At 44.8% G+C, this 20,942-nt stretch overlaps 1 protein-coding gene across 1 annotated transcript in view; it reads right to left on the bottom strand.

Moving 5' to 3' along the window:
- kifap3a (kinesin-associated protein 3a) overlaps nucleotides 1-20,942 on the bottom strand; it is a 123,506-nt gene that overhangs the window by 68,617 nt on the left and 33,947 nt on the right. The window lies entirely within an intron of this gene.

Here is a 20,942-nt window from a genome sequence, read left to right as displayed (position 1 = left end):
ACGATAACACTTCTCCTGGGATATGAAATCTAGAAATTAAATTGACAGAATGATGCAATTTGATAGATACACCAATTATGATGTGCAGCAGATTGCTACCTGAACATTTTTCTTTCAGAGGAGAAAAAAATATAGCATTGGATGAGTATTTGTCCACTGTTTGCTAAGGCATTATTTGGGTACATAACAGAGGCATACATAAGTAATGGCCCTTTTTTCTATAATTTTGACAAGATTCAGTTCCATAAAATAGATAGGATTATCAGAGAAATAAATGTACACACCCTGTTAACAAATTTCATTCATGTACCACCTTAACAAAACTCATCCCACAAAAAAGGGAAACTGGAGCCGACAACTGAATGTTTATGTGATGAGCAACAAAAGCATCAAAGTCGTGCTTGCTGAGAAAATCTTTAAACCCGGAAATAAGGATCTCCAGGGATAAGTAAAGATTCAGTTACCAAAAGAGAACTGAAGGAAGAAGGGAATTCACAGGGAAACCTGTGCGAGGCAAAGGGATGTCCAAAAACAGATCATGTTCATTGGAGAGAAGAGATAGAACAAGGCTATGGATGGATTTGTAAGAGAGAATGAAGATCTGAAGTTCAACATTCTAGAAAACAAAAATAAAGTGACTTCTGGGTGAGAGTGGCTTAGACAGTGGCAATATATCTTTGTAAGATTTTGATTTTATTGCATTTATGGAGCTTTGAGATTAATAGGATAGTTAATCAGGCAACAGCAAAATGGAATCCATTTCCACAGCCAAGGTGCAAGGATGGACAGCAGTCAGACACTGAAAAATAAAATACCTTGATATTTTTGTAGAATATAACATAAAGGGCCTGTCCCACTTACGTGTCCTTGGCATGCAAATTACGCGACCTCATGGTCACGTTGAGGCGCACGGGCAACGTGTGGCCGCGCGGGGCCGTTCCCACTGAGAAGCGCTGAGGGGTGTGGAGTTGTGCGCAGCATCGTGCGGGGCTCCGAAATTTTTGTAGTGAACGAAATCTTCACGCGCCAACGGCCTGTCACGGAACTGATGGCTAAAGTGGGACAGGCCCAAGACCCTGGCGCGATGCAACGTCTCACCTTCAACCAAAGATTATAGAGGAGCAAGATAGACCACTCCTCGAAAAACGCATAGTATCACGTGTGTGATCGTCGACGCCATTTTTCGAGGCATTTATTGGGCTTCCCCCACACTGTCATGGCGTCCTTATCTAAATTTCATCTCACTGCTCTGCTATCAATTATTCTAATCGTAAATCTAAACGACCCGACCTGTCATTCTTTAGGTTCCCCAATAAAAAAGAAAGGTGAGAAAATATTTTTATTATTTTCAGTCGATATTCTGTCGTGAAAATGTTATTTTCTGTTCTCCCATCAACGGCCATTGGGAAACTGGGTTTGTCGGTACATTAGAAAGTTATTAGACTTATTTTTAATAGATCTTTTCTTACCATAATAATAAAGACAATTTTAACACTTCTGTACGTTTTTGGTTTTGTTCTTGTAAGGGATTGGTCTCCACAATATGGCCCGCGGGACACATTAGGTCCAGTGACCAGGAGATTTTTCGAGCTCAGATTCAAGTCCGAGAATGGGCGGCTGTTACCCATTATATCCCTCGAATTGTCAAGGCATCACAAGCAAAGATCACAAGCCCGCCGTGAAGAAGGGTGCAATCAAATATTATACAACTCTGCTCTATCATCTTTGGGTGCAATGGTGGGCCGGGGGGTTCGGTGGCGGCGGCCGCAATCAAAGATACTAGAGGAGCTCTGCTCTATAATCTTTGGTCGGAATGGGACGGCTGCGCGTTATAATGTGCTATCGTTCCACTCTCCCCCTCCCCCTTCTCCCCGTCCCCCTTCTCCCTCTCCCCTTCTCCCTCTCCCCCCTTCTCCCTCTCCCCTTCTCCCTCTCCCCCCTTTTTCCCCTTCTCCCCCCTTCTCCCTCTCCCCTCTCGATCTCCCTCTCCTTCTCTCTCTCCCCTCCTCTCTCTCTCTCTCGCTCCCCTCTCTTCTCTCGATCTCTCTCTCCCCTCTCTTCTCTCCATCTCTCTCTCTCCCTCTCTTCTCTCGATCTCTCTCTCCCCCTCTCTTCTCTTCCTCCTCTCCCTCCCTTCCTCTCTCTCCCTCCCTTCCATCTCTCCCTCCCTTACCTCTTCGTGAGAGTTGGCAGCTCTGCTATGCCTTGGGTCCAAAAGAGGATAGAAAGAAAATACTTAATGGTCTTTGTAATAAGATTTTAATAAGCTCTTCTACATTTAAGGTAAATTCACATTGAAGATGCTTTTTGCCTCTAATATATACAGGTCTCTCCACACAACTGAAAACAATTGCATTTAAGTGATATATCATCCATTGTTCAGGCATGTAGCACTAGGTTACAATAAACTTCCTACATATTCCAGGAATGCATCTCATAAAAATGGGAGAGGCTTAAATGCATTGTAAAATCATAAATCCATGTTGACTTGGACTAATCCTTTTACTGCTATCCAAATGCCCCATTATTACATCTTTAATAATTGACTCCAGCATCTTTCACACCACCAAAGTCAGGCTAACTGGTCTGTAATTCCCCGTTTTCTCTCTCGCTCCTTTCTTGAAAAGTGGGATAGCATTAGCTATCCTCTAATCCACAGGAACTGATCATAAATCTATTGATCGTTGGAAAATGATCATATGTATAAATATATATGTATGTGTATATATGCATGTATGTGTATATATGCATGTATATGTATATGTGTGTATATATGTATGTATATATATATATGTTTGTATGTGTGTATGTATGCATATAAATGTATCCATATGTATGCGTGTATTTGTATGTGTGCATATGTATGTGTATACTTATGTATGTATATATATATGTATGTGTGTATATATGTATGTGTATATATATGTGTATAAATACATATTTATATGCATATATATATTATTACTATATAATTATATATATAATTGCCTTTATGGTTCATGCACATCATCTTACAAGCCAAATAAATTAATAGTGATTATTTAAATCAAAGTTGCTTCTGATCCATGAGAATAAACTTAATTATCTCTAACTTGCCTCTCACACACAGACACACATTCATATAAATATATAAAATATGTATACGTTAAATTTAATTTTGTGCAGTGTGTGTTAAAGCAATACAAGGGAAACTGCACAATACAATGCAAGGGAAACTACGCAAAGGAGGGGGCTGTTCCCGCTACAAGATACTCGAGGATCTTTGCTTTGGATCAAAGATTATAGAGGAGCTCTATAATCTTTGCTTTGGATCACAGCGGGTGGCATACCGGAAATCTTACAAGATGAGTCGCGTGTCGCATTAAGAAATGGCGGCCGTGACGTTCCGTCACGTACTACACGTCAGTCCATTGGATTTCGGAGGAGTGGTCTATCTTGCTCTAGGATCTTTGCCTTCAACATCAGCAGAAGCAGGCAAACGATCGCCGAACTCGGCCTGGGGCTCACGGCCGTTGCAGTCCAGATCCGCCCCCACTTCTACTCAAAGAGCGGGTCCAAGAAAATTGAAGATAAGACACAAATGCTTTTCGGGTCAAGACCCTTCTTTCAGACTGAAGAAGAGTCTCGACCCGAAACATCACCCATTGCTTCTCTCCGGAGATGCTGCCGGTCCCGCTGAGTTACTCCTGCATTTTGCGTCAATCTTCAAATGACGTCACGCGCTCCAGACGGTTGTGCGGTCGAATGAAATCCTTCGTGGCACCGTTGCGGCACAACGCGACCACGAGGACATGTAATTAGCGTGCCAAGGACAAGTAAGTGGGACAGGGCTTAAGGAATAGCTCAGACAACCAAACACAGAAAAAAGTTGTATTAAACTCGATTTCAAAGACCTTGACCAAAAAGAATTGTAGAGCTGGTGACAAGGATACAAAGGTTTTTATTTGAGGGGAGGAGCAGAAACAAACAGACCGGAAGAACCCTGACCATGGTTGACCCCCGGGTGGCGTCAGCAATGGCTGCCTCGCCAACAGTCTGCCTGTCCTTTCCTTCTTTGTGTTTAAATAGTACTAGACCAGGTTGGGACCCGTTGGGCCCCATCACCCAAGGCAATATTCCACCACTGACCCAGAGATCCCCGTTGTCATGCGAGTCACGGCAATCCTCACCCAACTGCGCCTCGCCATCCCTCTACCTACCCCTGGTCTCGTCCAATCCCCCTCATCCCCCAGCACTCCCTCCTCTTCCTCGTCACCCTCCAATTCTTTCCACTCTACACCTTGCCTCCCCCATTCCCTCCCTCACCTCTCCCTCTCATCTCGGGGCGAGTACTCAAGTCCTGTGCTACGCAGCTAGCTCCGGTGCTCACTACAATATTCAACCTCTCCCTGGACAAGTCCGTGGTCCCTGCCTGCTTCAAAAAATCCATCATTGTACCGGTACCAAAAAATGCCTCCCCAGCCTGTCTGAATGACTACCGTCCGGTGGCCCTTACCTCGGTAGTCATGAAATGCTTTGAGAGGCTGGTGAAGAAACACATCTGCGCCTTCCTCCCTCGCAACATGGACCCGTTGCAGTTCGCATACCGTCCGAACAGATCCACGGACGATGCGGTCTCCCAGGTTTTGCACACCGCTCTCTCTCATCTTGACAGCCAGAAGGGGGGCTACGTGAGGATGCTGTTCATAGACTTCAGTTCAGCCTTCAACACGATAGTCCCCACCAGACTGGCCGAGAAGCTACTGGAATTAGGGCTCAACACCCCCGTGTGCCTGGGCCCTGGACTTTCTCACCGCCAGGCCCCAGGCAGTCAAGATGGGAGGGAATACATCGAAGTCCCTCACCCTGAGCACAGGGTCGCCCCAGGGTTGCGTCCTCAGCCCCCTATTGTACTCCCTGTACACACATGACTGTGTGGCTAGGTTCAGCTCCAACTCAATAATTAAGTTTGCTGATGACACTGTGGTGGTGGGCCTGATCTCAGACAATGATGAGAAAGCCTACCGGGAGGAGGTGGCTGATCTAGCACTCTGGTGCCAGGATAACAGCCTCCTCTTGAACATCAAAAAAACGAAGGAGCTGATCGTGGACTTTAGGAGGGCACATCATCCGAGGACGTACACACCATTGAGGATAAATGGGGAAACTGTGGATAGGGTGAGCCGTTTTAAATATCTAGGAGTCCACATCTCTGAGGATATGACATGGACATCACACGCCTCAGCACTCGTGAATAAGGCAAGGCAGCGCCTTTACCACCTCAGGCAATTGAGGAAATTCAGAGTGTCTCTGAGGATCCCCCAGTGCTTCTAATCAGCGGCTGTGGAAAGCATCTTGTCCGGAAATATTACCATCTGGTTTGGGAATTGCTCTGTCCAGGACAAGAAGGCTCTGCAGAGAGTAGTGCGTTTGGCCGAACGCACTATGGGAACTTCACTCGCCCCCCTGCAGGAACCATACATCAGGAGGTGCAACTCCAGAGCCAACAATATCATGGGAGACCCCTTCCGCCCCTGCAACGGACTGTTCCAGCTGCTACGGTCACGCAAACGCCTCCGTTGCCATGTGGTGAGAACAGAGAGGTTGAGAAGGAGTTTCTTCCCAGAGGCCATTCGGACTGTAAACTCCTATCTCACCAGGGACTAACTTTACTGAACGTTTTTCCTTCCGCCCACAATATTTAAAATGTAAAAGAATATGTGATTGTGTTTATAGTTTGTTTGGTTGTTTGTTTGTTTGTCTTTTTGCACAAAAGTCCGCGAGCATTGCCACTTTTCATTTCACTGCACATCTTGTATGTGTATGTGACGAATAAACTTGACTTGACTTGGCTTTCCACCTACCGTCACTCCCTCCCTCCATAACCCCTCTCCATCTCCTATCCCTCTATCCCCCACTGATCACCTCCCCCTATCCCACCCCCCACTCTCCCTCCTCACCTTCCCCACTACCTTCCTCTCCCTCTATCCCCCCCACTCCTCCCCCACTCTGCCCTCTCATCTCCCCCACCCTCTCCCTCCCTACCACCTCCTCTCCGTCAATCCCCCCACTCTCCCACCTCACCCCTCTTGGATCTCGAGGGTCCTGATCCTCTCCCTCCCCGTGGGCCCAGAGCAGCAGCGCAGCTGCCCCCCAGACCCAGATTTAGCGCCCAGGCCCCGGAACCACTGCGCAGCCTCTCCGGGAGGGGGAGGGAGGAGCGCGGCTCCAGGCCCTGTCTGTGTCCAGCGTGCTTTTATCAGGGACAGCAACATTGTTTTATGTAAATGAGATCCCATTGCGATGCGGAGGAGGCACTCACAAACCCCCCCCCCCCCCCCCCCCCCCCCCCCCCCCCCCATCACACCCACACCCACCCACCCCAATGAAAATCTCAATTTTTTTTGTTGTAAAATGGGCCGTTTATGTAAATGAGATCCCATTATGATGTCATAAGCTGCTAAGGGCAAGTGTGTGCGCTGCTTAAAATTATTTTAAGTTTTAAATGGCAATAACTTGTAACATATAACATCAATCTGAACGAAACTTGAAACAAACCACCACATGACAATTGTGAGTAAGGGGGTCCACAATTGTAGCTCTATCATGTACCGTTTTTGGTGTAATTTGAGGACATCACCGAATCAGAGATCACAGACACACAGACAGGCTCACACACATAGAAACAAACAAGATGAGAGTTTTAGTAATATACAGATACTAGACCAAGTGGGACCCGTTGGGTCCCTGTCACACGGGAGGCCTGATTGCCCAACGCAACCCGCTCCCCCAACACAATATTCCACCACTCACTCATAGCCCCCAAACTGCGCAGACGCATCTCAATTCCCCTCATCCCCAGCACTCCCTCCCCTTCACCCTCCCTCTTGTTAAACTTTAAAAAATTCACTTACATTCCACTTTAAAAAATCCAATTCCCTTGCCCTGCTCCTGCCCGTTACAATGTTTTAAATGACAGGACTAAGAGTCCTGTCTTAGTAATATTGTAACCGGCAAAGACAGGGCAAGAGAATTGGATTTTTTTTTAAGTGAAAGGCTAAATTTTTAATGTTTAAAATGTGAATAACTTGTAAAATTTACCATAAATCTGAACAAAACTTGATACACCACACCACAGGACAATGGTGAGTAAGGTGGGTAAATATTGTAGCGCTATTGTGTACCATTTTGGCGTAATTTCAGGATCACATGGGCAGACACACAGGCAGACACACAGAATTACAGAGATAGAAACAAACAAGATGAGTTTTAGTAATATATACAAGACCAAGTGGGACCGGTTTGATCAATATAGCATGTCCCCGAACGCAATATTGTACCACTCACCCATAGTCCCCCAACTGCGCAAGCACGGCTGACGTTTTTAAAGTTTAAAATTGCAATAACTTGTAAAAATTAAGATCAATGTGAAGGCATCTCACTTTCCCTCTTCAGTCCCCTATTCCCCTCCTCCATTATCCTCCCTCTCACAACCCTCCACCAACCATCCTGTGTCCTCCCCTCATCCCTCCCTTCCCTCCTCCATTACCTTGCCATCCCTCTTCCTACCCCTATCCTCCTCCAATTCCCCTTATCCCTCTTCACCCTACCTCTTCTTTCCTATCTTCTCCTCCTCTCCCCTTTCCCCTACCCTCAGTCAAAACCTCCCTCCAAAACCCTTCTTACCCCCCTCCTATCTCCCTGCTCCCCCACTCCTCACCGCTCCCCTATCCCACTCCCCCACTAATCACAATGTTTAAATAACATTAAACAACATTCCTCCCCTACCCCACTACCTCCATCTCCTTACAACAATGTAACAAATCTCTCATTGTACTGGAGTCCTGACTCCCCTCCCCATTCCCTCTCTCCCCTTACAACAATGTAACAAATCTCTCACTGGGTGTTCTGTCATTTGGTAACATTGTAACAGGCAGGGCAAGTTTTAAAGTGAAAAGTTAAGAGGCAGAAAAGTTTAAAGTGCAAAGTTTGATTTTATAAAGTGGAAAGGTAATTTTTTAAAGTTTAAAACATAACATCAATCTGAATGGAACGCTTCTGTTTTTTAAAACTGACTGTTTTTTTAATGTAAATGAGATCCCATTGTGACGTCATTGTGGGGTGGGACACTGCTGATGGGCAGTTTATGTAAATGAGATCCCATTGTGACGTCCCAGCTGCTAACTGCCAGTACCAGTTCATGTGGTCTTTCTCAAACTGGATTTTGTTAAGTGTAAAATATAACATCAATTTGAATGAAACTTGATACACCACACCACAGGACATTTGTGAGTAAGGTGGGCCAAAAATTGTAGCATTATTGTGTACCGTTTTGGCGTATATTTCAGAATCACATTTCGGACATAATCACAGACATAGAAACAAACAAGATGAGAGTTTTAGTAATATATAGACTAAGTGGGACCCGTTGGGTCCCATGTTCACACGGTCCCGACGCAATATTCCACCTCTCCACCAATTCCAATATTGGTGGCCAGTGGGGGGGTGGGGGGGGCTTTCTGGAGCGCTGGTATGAGTGTTGTTGGCTGCAGTGACTACTGGTCTCCAGAGGGCTAGTGTGAACATAGTGGGCCAAATGGATTCTTGGGGTGGCAGCCCAGTACCTCAAGCCTGATGTGCTCGCAGTTGGTGGGCTGGCAGTTGACTCACGGCTATTTCTTGAAATTCCATTTCAAGCAGACCAAATTCAAATCCATTTTCCTACCATTTCAAGCAGGGTGCAAGGCCACCAAATTCAAGTGCAGTTTCTTACCTCTTCGAGCAGGGTGCAAGGCCACAAAATTCAAGTGCAGTTTCATACCATTTCAAGGATGGTGCAAGGCCACCAAATTCAAATGCAGTTTCATACCATTCCATGCAGGGTGCAACGACACCACATCCAAATGCAGTTTCATACCATTCCGTGCAAGGCCACCACATTCACATGCAGTTTCATACTATTTCAAGCAGGGTGAAACCACCATAAAAACCACCATAAAACCACACAGTAGGCATCCAGTGTGTTCAGTTGCTTCACAGCTCAGAGTCGTGACCTCTCCCTCCCCCATCATGCAGAGACCGAGTCACACCCACACTTCCGGGTTTTATAATCCCTCCCCCTCCCATCCGGAAAAGGTGTGGCCTTCATGGCGTGATTGACAGGAGAGAGATTCTCAACATTTTTTAAACACTAATCACACTTTTGTTTTTCATTGATGGGAAGAATTCTCTGCACCTGATGAGAGGAGGGGAACTGAGTAAGATGGCCAAAAATCACAGCCATAAGTGGTAGCGTTTTATCTAAAATCAATATAGTGCAAACAGGAAGTTGTCAAGTTTAGACAAACAACCATTTGCAGGCAGTGCCTTTTCACTTCAACCCAAACCCCCCAAACAACCATTTGCAGGCAGTGCTTTTTCACTTCAACCCAAACCTCCCAAACATCCATTTGCAGGCAGTGCCTTTTCACTTCAACCCAAGCCCCCCAAACAACCATTTGCAGGCAGTGCCTTTTTACTTCAAACCAACCAGATTTTCATTTTCAAACCACATTAAGGGCACTCACAGTTGAGTAGACATGTGTTCAGTGTTATTCAGAGCTCAGAGAGATGGCTTCCTCAATCTTGCAGAGACTGAGTGAGGCACACCACTTCCTGGTTTTATAGTCCCTCCCCCTCCCTCCAGCAGGGGCAGCAGAGAGAATGGCAATTTAAAAAAAAAACATTAATATCTCTCTGATTTTTTATCGATGGGAAAAATAATTCAATAATTAAGTTTGCTGATGACACTGTGGTGGTGGGCCTGATCACAGACAACGATGAGAAGGCATACCGGGATGAGGTGGCTGATCTAGCACTCTGGTGCCAGGATAACAGCCTCCTCTTGAACATCAAAAAAACGAAGGAGCTGATCATGGACTTTAGGAGGGCACATCATCCGAGGACGTACACTCCATTGAGGATAAATGGGGATCCTGTAGATAGGGTGAACTGTTTTAAATATCTGGGAGTCCACATCTCTGAGGATATGACATGGGCATCACACGCATCAGCACTCGTGAGTAAGGCAAGGCAGCGCCTTTACCACCTCAGGCAATTGAGGAAATTCAGAGTGTCTCCGAGGATCCTCCAGTGCTTCTACGCAGCGGCGGTGGAAAGCATCTTGTCCGGGAACATTACCATCTGGTTTGGGAATTGCTCTGCCAAGGACAAGAAGGCTCTGCAGAGAGTAGTGCGTTCGGCCGAACGCACTATGGGAACTTCACTCACCCCCCTGCAGGAACTATACAACAGGAGGTGCAACTCCAGAGCAAACAAAATCATGGGAGACCCCTTCCACCCCTGCAACGGACTGTTCCAGCTGCTACGGTCAGGCAAACGCCTCCGTTGCCATGCGGTGAGAACGGAGAGGTTGAGAAGGAGTTTCTTCCCAGAGGTAATTCGGACTGTAAACGCCTATCTCACCAGGGACTAACTCTACAGAACGTTTTTCCTTCCATTATAGAAACATAGAAACAAAGCAATTAGGTGCAGGAGTAGGCCATTCGGCCCTTCGAGCCTGCACCGCCATTCAATATGATCATGGCTGATCATCCAACTCAGTATCCCGTACCTGCCTTCTCTCCATACCCCCTGATCCCCTTAGCCACAAGGGCCACATCTAACTCCCTCTTAAATATAGCCAATGCACTGGCCTCAACTACCCTCTGTGGCAGAGAGTTCCAGAGATTCACCACTCTCTGTGTGAAAAAAGTTCTTCTCATCTCGGTTTTAAAGGATTTCCCCCTTATCCTTAAGCTGTGACCCCTTGTCCTGGACTTCCCTAACATCGGGAACAATCTTCCTGCATTTAGCCTGTCCAACCCCTTAAGAATTTTGTAAGTTTCTATAAGATCCCCTCTCAATCTCCTAAATTCTAGAGAGTATAAACCAAGTCTATCCAGTCTTTCTTCATAAGACAGTCCTGACATCCCAGGAATCAGTCTGGTGAACCGTCTCTGCACTCCCTCTATGGCAATAATGTCCTTCCTCAGATTTGGAGACCAAAACTGTATGCAATACTCCAGGTGTGGTCTAACCAAGACCCTGTACAACTGCAGTAGAACCTCCCTGCTCCTATACTCAAATCCTTTTGCAATGAAAGCTAACATACCATTCGCTTTCTTTACTGCCTGCTGCACCTGCATGCCTACCTTCAATGACTGGTGTACCATGACACCCAGGTCTCGCTGCATCTCCCCCTTTCCCAATCGGCCACCATATTTATTTATTATGTAAAAGAATATGCGTGTTATGATTGTGTTTATAGTTTGTTTTGTTGTTTGTCTTTTGCACAAAAGTCCGCAAGCATTGCCACTTTCATTTCACTGCACATCTCGTATGTGTATGTGACAAATAAACTTGACTTGACTCTCGGAAATCGCAGCACAGTGGGCCAAAAGCAGTCAAGGACAGACAGACAGACAGACATGTTAAACTATGTTTTTAGCGTTCTTTATCTTTTTTTATGTGGGGGGGTGGGGGAGGGGGTTTACAGGAAACTTTTTCTAATCTCTTACCTCGACGGAGATGCGTTTTGTTTCCGTATCGTATCTCCGTCCGCACTGCGGCCAAACATCAAGGACTTGGCAGACTTTGCTGGAGACCAACTTTTTGAGAGCTCCACAGCGAATGCCTACGGGACTTTAACATCGCAGAGCATGCGATCCCTTTGCCAGGGATCGACCTCGGAGCTCCAACCATGGGTGCTTGCGGACTTAACACCACGGAGCCCGTGATCTCTGGTCAGAGACCGACATTGGAAACTTCAAGCCACGGGAGTTTCGACTGCTCCGATGTGGGAGCTTCGATCGCCAGCTTCGGGAGGTTCGATCGCCCCGACGGATGGTTTGACTGCCCTGACCGTGGGAGAAATAAAGAGGAAGAAGATTGGACTTTTTTGACTTCCATCACAGTGAAGAATGTGGGGAATCCGCTGTGGTGAATGTTTATGTTAACTTTCACGTATTAGTGTGTCTTGTTGCTTTTTTTTCCCATATGGCTGTATGGTAATTCGCATATCACTGTACCTTAATTGATACATGTGACAATAAAATACCTTTGAAGCCTTGAATCAAGAGTGATTGCATCTAAAAGGAAAAAATAAGGCAAAGGATTTCATCTGAATGCTGTATGACTGAAAATAAGAACTAATCTCTCTTTTTCTATTTGTGGAAAGTTTCTGTTCTTCCTCAAGTACTTGGATATTGGGCAGAATAACTGTCAAATCCAATTAGACATGTTTTCTCATTATGCACTTCGGCTTCAAAAAATACTCTTGAAAAATATTACTATCGCAAGTCAAAACACTTTCAAAATCATAGCGTCCCTTATGAATGAATGAAAAAGTTTATTGGCCAAGTATGATTCGCTGCAGCCTCCGGATGTCGTGCTTAGTGGCTGAGCCAAACCTGACCATGATGAAGAAGGTGAGGACAGACTCTATGATGACAGTATAGAATTGGACCATCATTGCCTGTAGCAGATTGTGCTTCTTCAGCTCCCGCAGGAAGTACATTCCCTGTTGTGCCTTTTTGACTGTGGAATCGATGGTAGCCCCCCACTTAAAGTCCTTGAAGATGATGGTTCCAAGGAACATAAAAGACTCCACAGATGTGACTGTGGTGTTGTTGATGGTGAGTGAGAGGAGGGGAGGGGGAGCTCTCCAAAAGTCTACTACCAATTCCACTGGCTTAAGAGCATTGAGCTCCAGGTTGTTAAGAAGGCACCAGAACACCAGTTGTGTTAATTCCTGTCTGTAGGCAGATTCTCCCCCATCCTGGTTCAATCCAATTAGGGTTGTGTCGTCCGCAAACTTGAGAAGCTTGACAGAGGAGTCTGTGGAGGTGCAGTCGTTGGTGTAGAGAGAGTAAAGGAGAGGGGAGAGGAGGCAGCCTTGCGGTGCTCCTATGATGAGGGCCTGTGGGTCCAAGCCGTGCTTTCCCAGCCTCACATGTTGCTTCCTGTCTGTCAGGAAGTTGGTGATCCACTGACAGAAGGGTTCAGGCACAGTCAATTGGGAGAATTTGGAGTGTAGTGGCTCTGGCACAATGGTGTTGAATGCAGAGCTAAAATCCACAAACAAAATCCTTGCATAGGTCCCCTGGCGGTCTAGGTGCTGGAGGGTGAAGTGCAGGCCGAGGTTGACCACTGATCTATTGGCTTGGTATGCAAACTGCAGAGGGTCCTGCAGGGGGTTTGTGATATTTTTAGTCTAATCTACCTATCATGTGATTATGATAGGTAGATTAGACTAAAGTTTAAACATTACAATCAAAAAGAAATGCTAGCCATTCAGAAGCAATGACTGTCCCACTTAGACGTAACATGCGCGTCATTTAAGCGACATAATTTAGCGTCATAACGCACGCGTAATGTGCGCATGGCGCGTGGTGATGTAGGCAATGACGCGCGGTAGCGCGCGGCGCCCAGGATTTTGGGATTCTCAGAATCCTCGCACGCCACATGCGTGACACGCAAATGACGCCCAAGTGGGACAGGCCCTTATGATTGTGCAAAGTAGAGGTTTAAATTTGAGTCTGGACAAAAAGAATCTTCTGCCGAGAACTAAAATGAGGTGGAGTTAATGGTTATTGTAATACAAACAGATTAATTGCAATAAATGAGTCATTGTTTCCTAACATGAGGCCCAATTTTATACAGGTTACGTGCATCTAGAGTTACAACAAATAGTATCACCCACAATGTAGCTACATCCATGTCGGAAAATGTTCAAAATGACATCACTGCGAGGGTTATATTTTTAGCTATAGTGTTGTGCCAAAAGCTATATTGATATTAATAGCTGGGCCTGTGGCTATGAAGCGCTAAACTGCTAACCAATTAATGTATTGCACAAATCTCAACAGCTGTTCTCAAGCAATTGAGGTAATAGCCATAGAAATAGTGCTGTGCCAAAGTATTTGCCACCAGGGGTCACTGTTGAATCTGTTTCAAAAAGTGATAATTGGAGTCCTGTAGGCATATTTAATGTTCACCACTGTGTCAATGGACAATTCTAGACTATTTTGACTTTTGAGCAGACTTCAAGTTAGCTCTCCGCAGAAACAGGCAAGGTTTAAATAAAGAACAAATAGCAGAGTTGTAGAAAATTTACAACACAGGCCATGCAGCTAATCACATTTGTACTTATCCTAATATCACATTATTGATGGAGCATCATAGTTTTGCAGCACAGAAACAGGCTCTTTAGCCACCACGCCCATGGCAACCATCAAGTACCATTCTACATTAATCCTTTGACACAAATGGTAGCTCGGTGAGATAAAATCCTCCTTCATGGTGAATCTATCCCTTTCCTCTGGGACATTATTCTACATTGGGACCCAGCAAGAGAACACAAGCTGCCAACATCACGCAGCACAGGAGAGCAAATAAGAGAGGCCCTGAGGATATGGACCATGATGTGGCTGTTGGGATTGGGCTGGGCAAGTGGGCAATTAGCAATTGGGGAGGAGAAATAGGCGAATCGCAGTGGTCAACACTCAGAGAATGTGAAAGTAACAGCTAGAGATTGTGGGTGGAGTGAGCGTGCGGGAATCAAGAGGAGAAGGAAGAGGGAATGGACAAACCAAGGGGCAGATATGTAAAGATGAAGAAAGCCAAGAGACAGAGTGACAAGAGAGTGGGAAGACTGAGAGGCTGTCACGGAGGCTATGGAGAATGAGGGAAGAGATCAGAACCAGGAATTGTATCAAGGAGATGAGTAGGAGGGAGGGTTTGAAGGTCTTGACCCAAAACGTCACCCATTCCAGAGATGCTGCCTGTCCGGTGAGTTACTCCAGCTTTTTGTGTCTATCTAAAAGTGGTCATATTATCTATTAAAGACACAGTTAATTTAGTGCAAGATTCAATTACTATCCTCCACTGCTTACTAAATCTACCCACAAATCACAATTGCTGAGAATTGAAAATGGACAATTCCTGATGGTATTTAAATTGGGCATTCCTCTACAAAAAAGTTCTAAAGATTTCATTGAATCCAGAATTACTATTGTTTTTGATTTGTTGCATGACAATGTTCAAAATATTAAAGAGGTATGTGCAAAACTTTCAGAAAATGGGAATCATTTAACTACTCAACCCTGGCTAGAACAGCAACACCAAATAGTGGAAAGATGATATGGAGGCGCAGGTCAGGAACAAAAACAAAAGAGCTGAGCTCACATCTTTACCATCACAACGCGGTGTACTGGCCCATAGTTAAGTATTTGTACTTAATGAAGTAGTGCATGGTATTTATCATCTCATACAACAATAATGCAACCCACTGCAGCTGGGACTCTAGTGACTGCTACATTTGCTGATGGTAGTATGACCATAGCTGATCTAGCTAGGCTTCAACCCCTGTGCCTGAGTCCCATAGCACTTATTTCCCCAATCTTTCAAAGATATGTGGTAAAGGAAATTATATATTAATGAAATTACTGGTACATAAAAAGGGAAAACAACAATAGCAAATAAAGTTTGATAAATCTCGTAAAATTAATCGATGATGTAACTGACATGTTAAATAGAAAGGATGCATTGCATACATACATTTTAAGAATATCTATAAAAAGAGTACTAGAGAGGATTAAGTGGAACAGCAGAAATGGGCAGGATAATTGGGTAGAACACATTAAGTAGAACAAGAACCATGTGCAAGTGAATCATGACGTTCATAAGTTCCACAATTACTTTCTGTAATCATACTTTCCATAAAAGTTGGCTTGGTGCCGTGGAAGAGTTAAAGTACTTGAATATATAGATTAGTTGGGACAACGAGAGCAACACCTCCGACTGAGAACAAATTGTAAATAATTGGTAACATACAAATACAACCTGGGAGAAGTAGGACACCTTGCCCCTCAAGCCTGCCCTGCCTATCAATGCTTATCTGCCCAAGCCTTGTTATCTGCCGGTTCCCAACTGTCCACAATTCACTTTCCCTTTTTGGTCTTACCCCTTTTTTAAAATACCTCCAGTAATCAAATTTGCTGAATCCTCCAGGTTAAATAGTTCAAGAGATTCATCATTCATGGCAAGAAGAATCCTGGTTTATCAATGGCTCCAGTATTAAAAATGGAGCTAATAACAAATCTATGAGGCAGAAACAGACTACTCAGTATTTGAGGGGATGAGGATGTGGCGACCATAGATGCCCAATTAAATTTATGCGATTCAGAAAGCAATGTAGTTGCAGATTCATCTTAAGGATGCGTTGCACCAATGATGTAATCAATAGTCGTGACCAGACTGGTTAACTACAAATAGCAAGTAAATGAAAGGGAACAGAGCAGGTATGATAGAATCTTGTCACAGAAGATAATCAAGTTGGTAGTTTGGACTGATTGGCCTGATATAGATACATAGAAAATAGGTGCAGGAGTAGGCCATTCGGCCCTTCGAGCCTGCACCGCCATTCAATATCATCATGGCTGATCATCCAACTCAGTATCCCGTACCTGCCTTCTCTCCATACCCCCTGATCCCTTTAGCCACAAGGGCCACATCTAACGCCCTCTTAAATATAGCCAATGGACTGGCCTCAACTACACTCTGTGGCAGAGAGTTCCAGAGATTCATCACTCTCTGTGTGAAAAATGTTTTTCTCATCTCGGTCTTAAAGGATTTCCCCCTTATCCTTAAGCTGTGACCCCTTGTCCTGGACTTCCCCAACATCGGGAACAATCTTCCTGCATCTAGCCTGTCCAACCCCTTAAGAATTTTGTAAGTTTCTATAATATCCCCCCTCAATCTCCTAAATTCTAGCGAGTATAAGCCGAGTCTTCCAGTCTTTCTTCATATGAAAGTCCTGACATCCCAGGAATCAGTCTGGTGAACCTTCTCTGCACTCCCTCTAGGGCAATAATATCCTTCCTCAGATTTGGAGACCAAAGCTGTATGCAATACTCCAGGTGTGGTCTCACCAAGACCCTGTACAACTGCAGTAGAACCTCCCTGCTCCTATACTCAAATCCTTTTGCTATGAAAGCTAACATACCATTTGCTTTCTTCATTGCCTGCTGCACCTACATGCCTACTTTCAATGACTGGTGTACCATGACACCCAGGTCTCGCTGCATCTCCCCTTTTCCTAATCGGCCACCATTTAGATAATAGTCTGCTTTCCTGTTTTTGCCACCAAAATGGATAACCTCACATTTATCCACATTATACTGCATCTGCCAAACATTTGCCCCACTCACCCAACCTATCCAAGTCAACTTGCAGTCTCCTAGCATCCTCCTCACAGCTAACACTGCCCCCCAGCTTAGCGTCATCCGCAAACTTGGAGATGTTGCCTTTAATTCCCTCATCCAGATCATTAATATATATTGTAAATAACTAGGGTCCCAGCACTGAGCCTTGCGGTACCCCACTAGTCACCACCTGCCATTGTGAAAAGAACCCGTTTACTCCTACTCTTTGCTTCCTGTTTGCCAGCCAGTTCTCTATCCACATCAATACTGAACCCCCAATACCGTGTGCTTTAAGTTTGTATACTAATCTCTTATGTGGGACCTTGTCGAAAGCCTTCTGAAAGTCCAGATACAACACATCCATTGGTTCTCCCCTATCCACTCTACTAGTTACATCCTCGAAAAATTCGATAAGATTTGTCATGATTTACCTTTCGTAAATCTATGCTGACTTTCAATCAATCAATCAATCAATCAAGCTCTTTATTCATCCCCAAGGGGCAATTTAAAATTTTTGTCTAATGATTTCACCACTTTCCAAATGTGCTGCTATCCCATCTTTAATAACAGACTCTAGCAGTTTCCCCACTACCGATGTTAGACTAACTGGTCTGTAATTCACCGTTTTCTCTCTCCCTCCCTTCTTAAAAAGTGGGGTTACGTTAGCTACCCTCCAATCCTCAGGAACTACTCCAGAATCTAAAGAGTTTTGAAAAGTTATCACTAATGCATCCACTATTTCTGGAGCCACTTCCTTAAGTACTCTGGGATGCAGCCTATCTGGCCCTGGGGATTTACGCAATTCAATTTACCCAACACCACTTCCCGACTAACCTGGATTTCACTCAGTTCCTCCATCTCCTTTGACCCGCGGTCCCCTGTTATTTCCGGCAGATTATTTATGTCTTCCTTAGTGAAGACGGAACCAAAGTAGTTATTCAATTGGTCCGCCATATCCTTGTTCTCCATGATTAATTCACCTGTTTCTGACTGCAAAGGACCTACATTTGTTTTACCTAATCTCTTTCTCTTCACATATCTATAAAAACTTTTGCAGTCAGTTTTTACGTTCCCTGCCAGTTTCCTTTCATAATCTATTTTCCCTCTCCTAATTAAGCCCTCTGTCCTCCTCTGCTGGTCTCTGAATTTCTCCCAGTCCTCTGGTATGCTGCTTTTTCTGGCTAATTTGTACGCTTCATCTTTTGCTTTGATACTATCCCTGATTTCCCTTGTTATCCACGATGCAGTACTTTCCCTGATTTATTCTTTTGCCAAACTGGGATGAACAATTTTTGTAGTTCATCCATGCAGTCTTTAAATGCCTTCCATTGCATATCCACCGTTAACCCTTTTAGAATTAATTGCCAGTCAATCTTGGCCAATTCACGTCTCATACCCTCAAAGTTATCTTTCTTTAAGGTCAGAACCATTGTTTCTGAATTAACAATGTCACTCTCCATCTTAATGAAGAACTCAACCGTATTATGGTCACTCTTGCCCAAGGGGGCACGCACAACAAGACTGCTAACTAACCCTTCCTCATTACTCAATACCCAGTCGAGTATAGCCTGCTCTCTCGTTGGTTCCTCTACAGGTTGGTTTAGAAAACGATCCCGCATACATTCCAAGAAATGCTCTTCCTCAGCACCCCTGCCAATTTGATTCACCCAATCTATATGTAGATTGAAGTCACCCATTATAACTGTTTTACCTTTGTTGCATGCATTTCTAATTTGCTGTTTGATGCCATCTCCAACTTCACTACTACTGTTCGGTGGCCTGTACACAACACCCACTAGCGTTTTCTGCCCCCTAGTGTTTCCCAGCTCTACCCATACCGATTCCACATCCCCCAAGCTAATGTCTTTCCTTTTCATTGCGTTAATCTCCTATCCCAGCAACGCTACCCCACCTCCTTTTCCTTTCTGTCTATCCCTCCTGAATATTGAATATCCCTGGATGTTCAGCTCCCAGCCTTGGTCACCCTGGAGCCATATCTCCATGATCCCAACTATATCATAATCATTAATAGCTATCTGCACATTCAATTCATCCACCTTATTACGAATGCTACTTGCATTGAGACACAAAGCCTTCAGGCTTGTTTTTACAACGCTCTTACCTCTTTTACAATTATGTTGAAAAGTGACCCTTTTTGATTTTTGCCCTGGATTTGTCTGCCTGCCACTTTTACGTTTCACCTTGCTACCTATTGCTTCCACCCCCATTTTACACCCCTCTGTCTCTCTGCTCACCCATTTAAGAACCCCACCACCTCTTATTCTCTGTTTATTATTGTTTTCTTCATTCCCCCCTACCATGTTGGGTCTGAGTGCTTCCCTTCTCTGCCTCCTGCCTCACACACTGTCTACTAGCTTTCTCTATTTGAGTCCCTCCCCCCAACCGTTCTAGTTTAAAGTCTCCCCAGTAGCCTTTGCAAATCTTCCCGCGAGGATATTGGTCCCCCTCGGGTTCAAGTGCAACCCATCCCTTTTGTACAGGTCGCACCTTCCACAAAAGAGGTCCCAATGATCCAGAAATTTGAATCCCTGCCCTCTGCACCAGTCCTTCAGCCACGCATTTATCCTCCACCTCGCTCCATTCCTACTCTCTCACGTGGCACAGGCAGTAATCCTGAGCTTGTTACCTTTGCGGTCCTTCTCTTTAACTCCCCTCCTAACTCCCTAAATTCTCCTTTCTGGACCTCTTCTCTTTTTCTACCTATGTCATTGGTACCTATATGCACCACGACCTCGGGCTCCTCTCCCTCCCATTTCAGGATATCTTGGACACTTTGTACTTCCATTTAGGTTGGAGTTCATGTGTCAATTTTAGGGTCATTGATATTAGCTTATATTCCTCTTAGAACATTAGAATAGAAGGGAAATTGATTAAATCTGGGGGTCCTTGGTCATCAGTCAATAAAAATAAGCATGCAGGTACACCAGGCAGTGAAGAAAGTGAATGGCATGCTGACCTTCATAACAAGAGGAGTTATGTATAGGAGCAAAGAGTTCCTTCTGCAGTTGTATAGAGCCCTAGTGAGAGCACACCTGGAGTATTGTGTGCAGTTTTGGTACCCTCATTTGAGGAAGGACATTCTTGCTATGGAGGGAGTGCAACGTAGGTTTACAAGGTTAATTCCCGGGATGGCGGGACTGTCATATGCTGAGAGAATGGAGCGGCTGAGCTTGTATACTCTGGAGTTTAGAAGGATGAGAGGGGATCTTATTGAGACATATAAGATTATTAAGGGTTTGGACACATGGAGGCAGGAAACATGTTCCTAATGTTGGGGGAGTCCAGAACCAGGGGCCACAGTTTAAGAATAAGGGGTAAGCCATTTAGAAGGGAGACGAGGAAACACTTTTTCACACAGTGAGTTGTGAGTCTGTGGAATTCTCTGCCTCAGAGGGTGGTGGAGGCCAGTACTCTGGATACTTTCAAGAGAGAGCTAGATAGGGCTCTTAAAGGTAGCGGAGTCACGGGATATGGGAAGAAGGCAGGAACGGGGTACTGATTGGGGATGATCAGCCATGTTCATATTGAATGGCGGTGCTGGCTCAAAGGGCTGAATGGTCTATTAAAGCACCTATTGTCTATTAAATTGCTTCCAAAATTAAGAAAAGATTCAAGGATAGATATTACTCTGTCTTTAGCCTGTTACCATTCCAACAAAACCCAACACAAGTTTACACAAAATCAGATTTGCATAGTCAG

Source organism: Leucoraja erinacea, chromosome 10, assembly GCF_028641065.1.
Source record: "Leucoraja erinacea ecotype New England chromosome 10, Leri_hhj_1, whole genome shotgun sequence".
Lineage (NCBI taxonomy): Eukaryota > Metazoa > Chordata > Chondrichthyes > Rajiformes > Rajidae > Leucoraja > Leucoraja erinaceus.
This window is presented reverse-complemented; position numbering and strand designations above follow the sequence as displayed.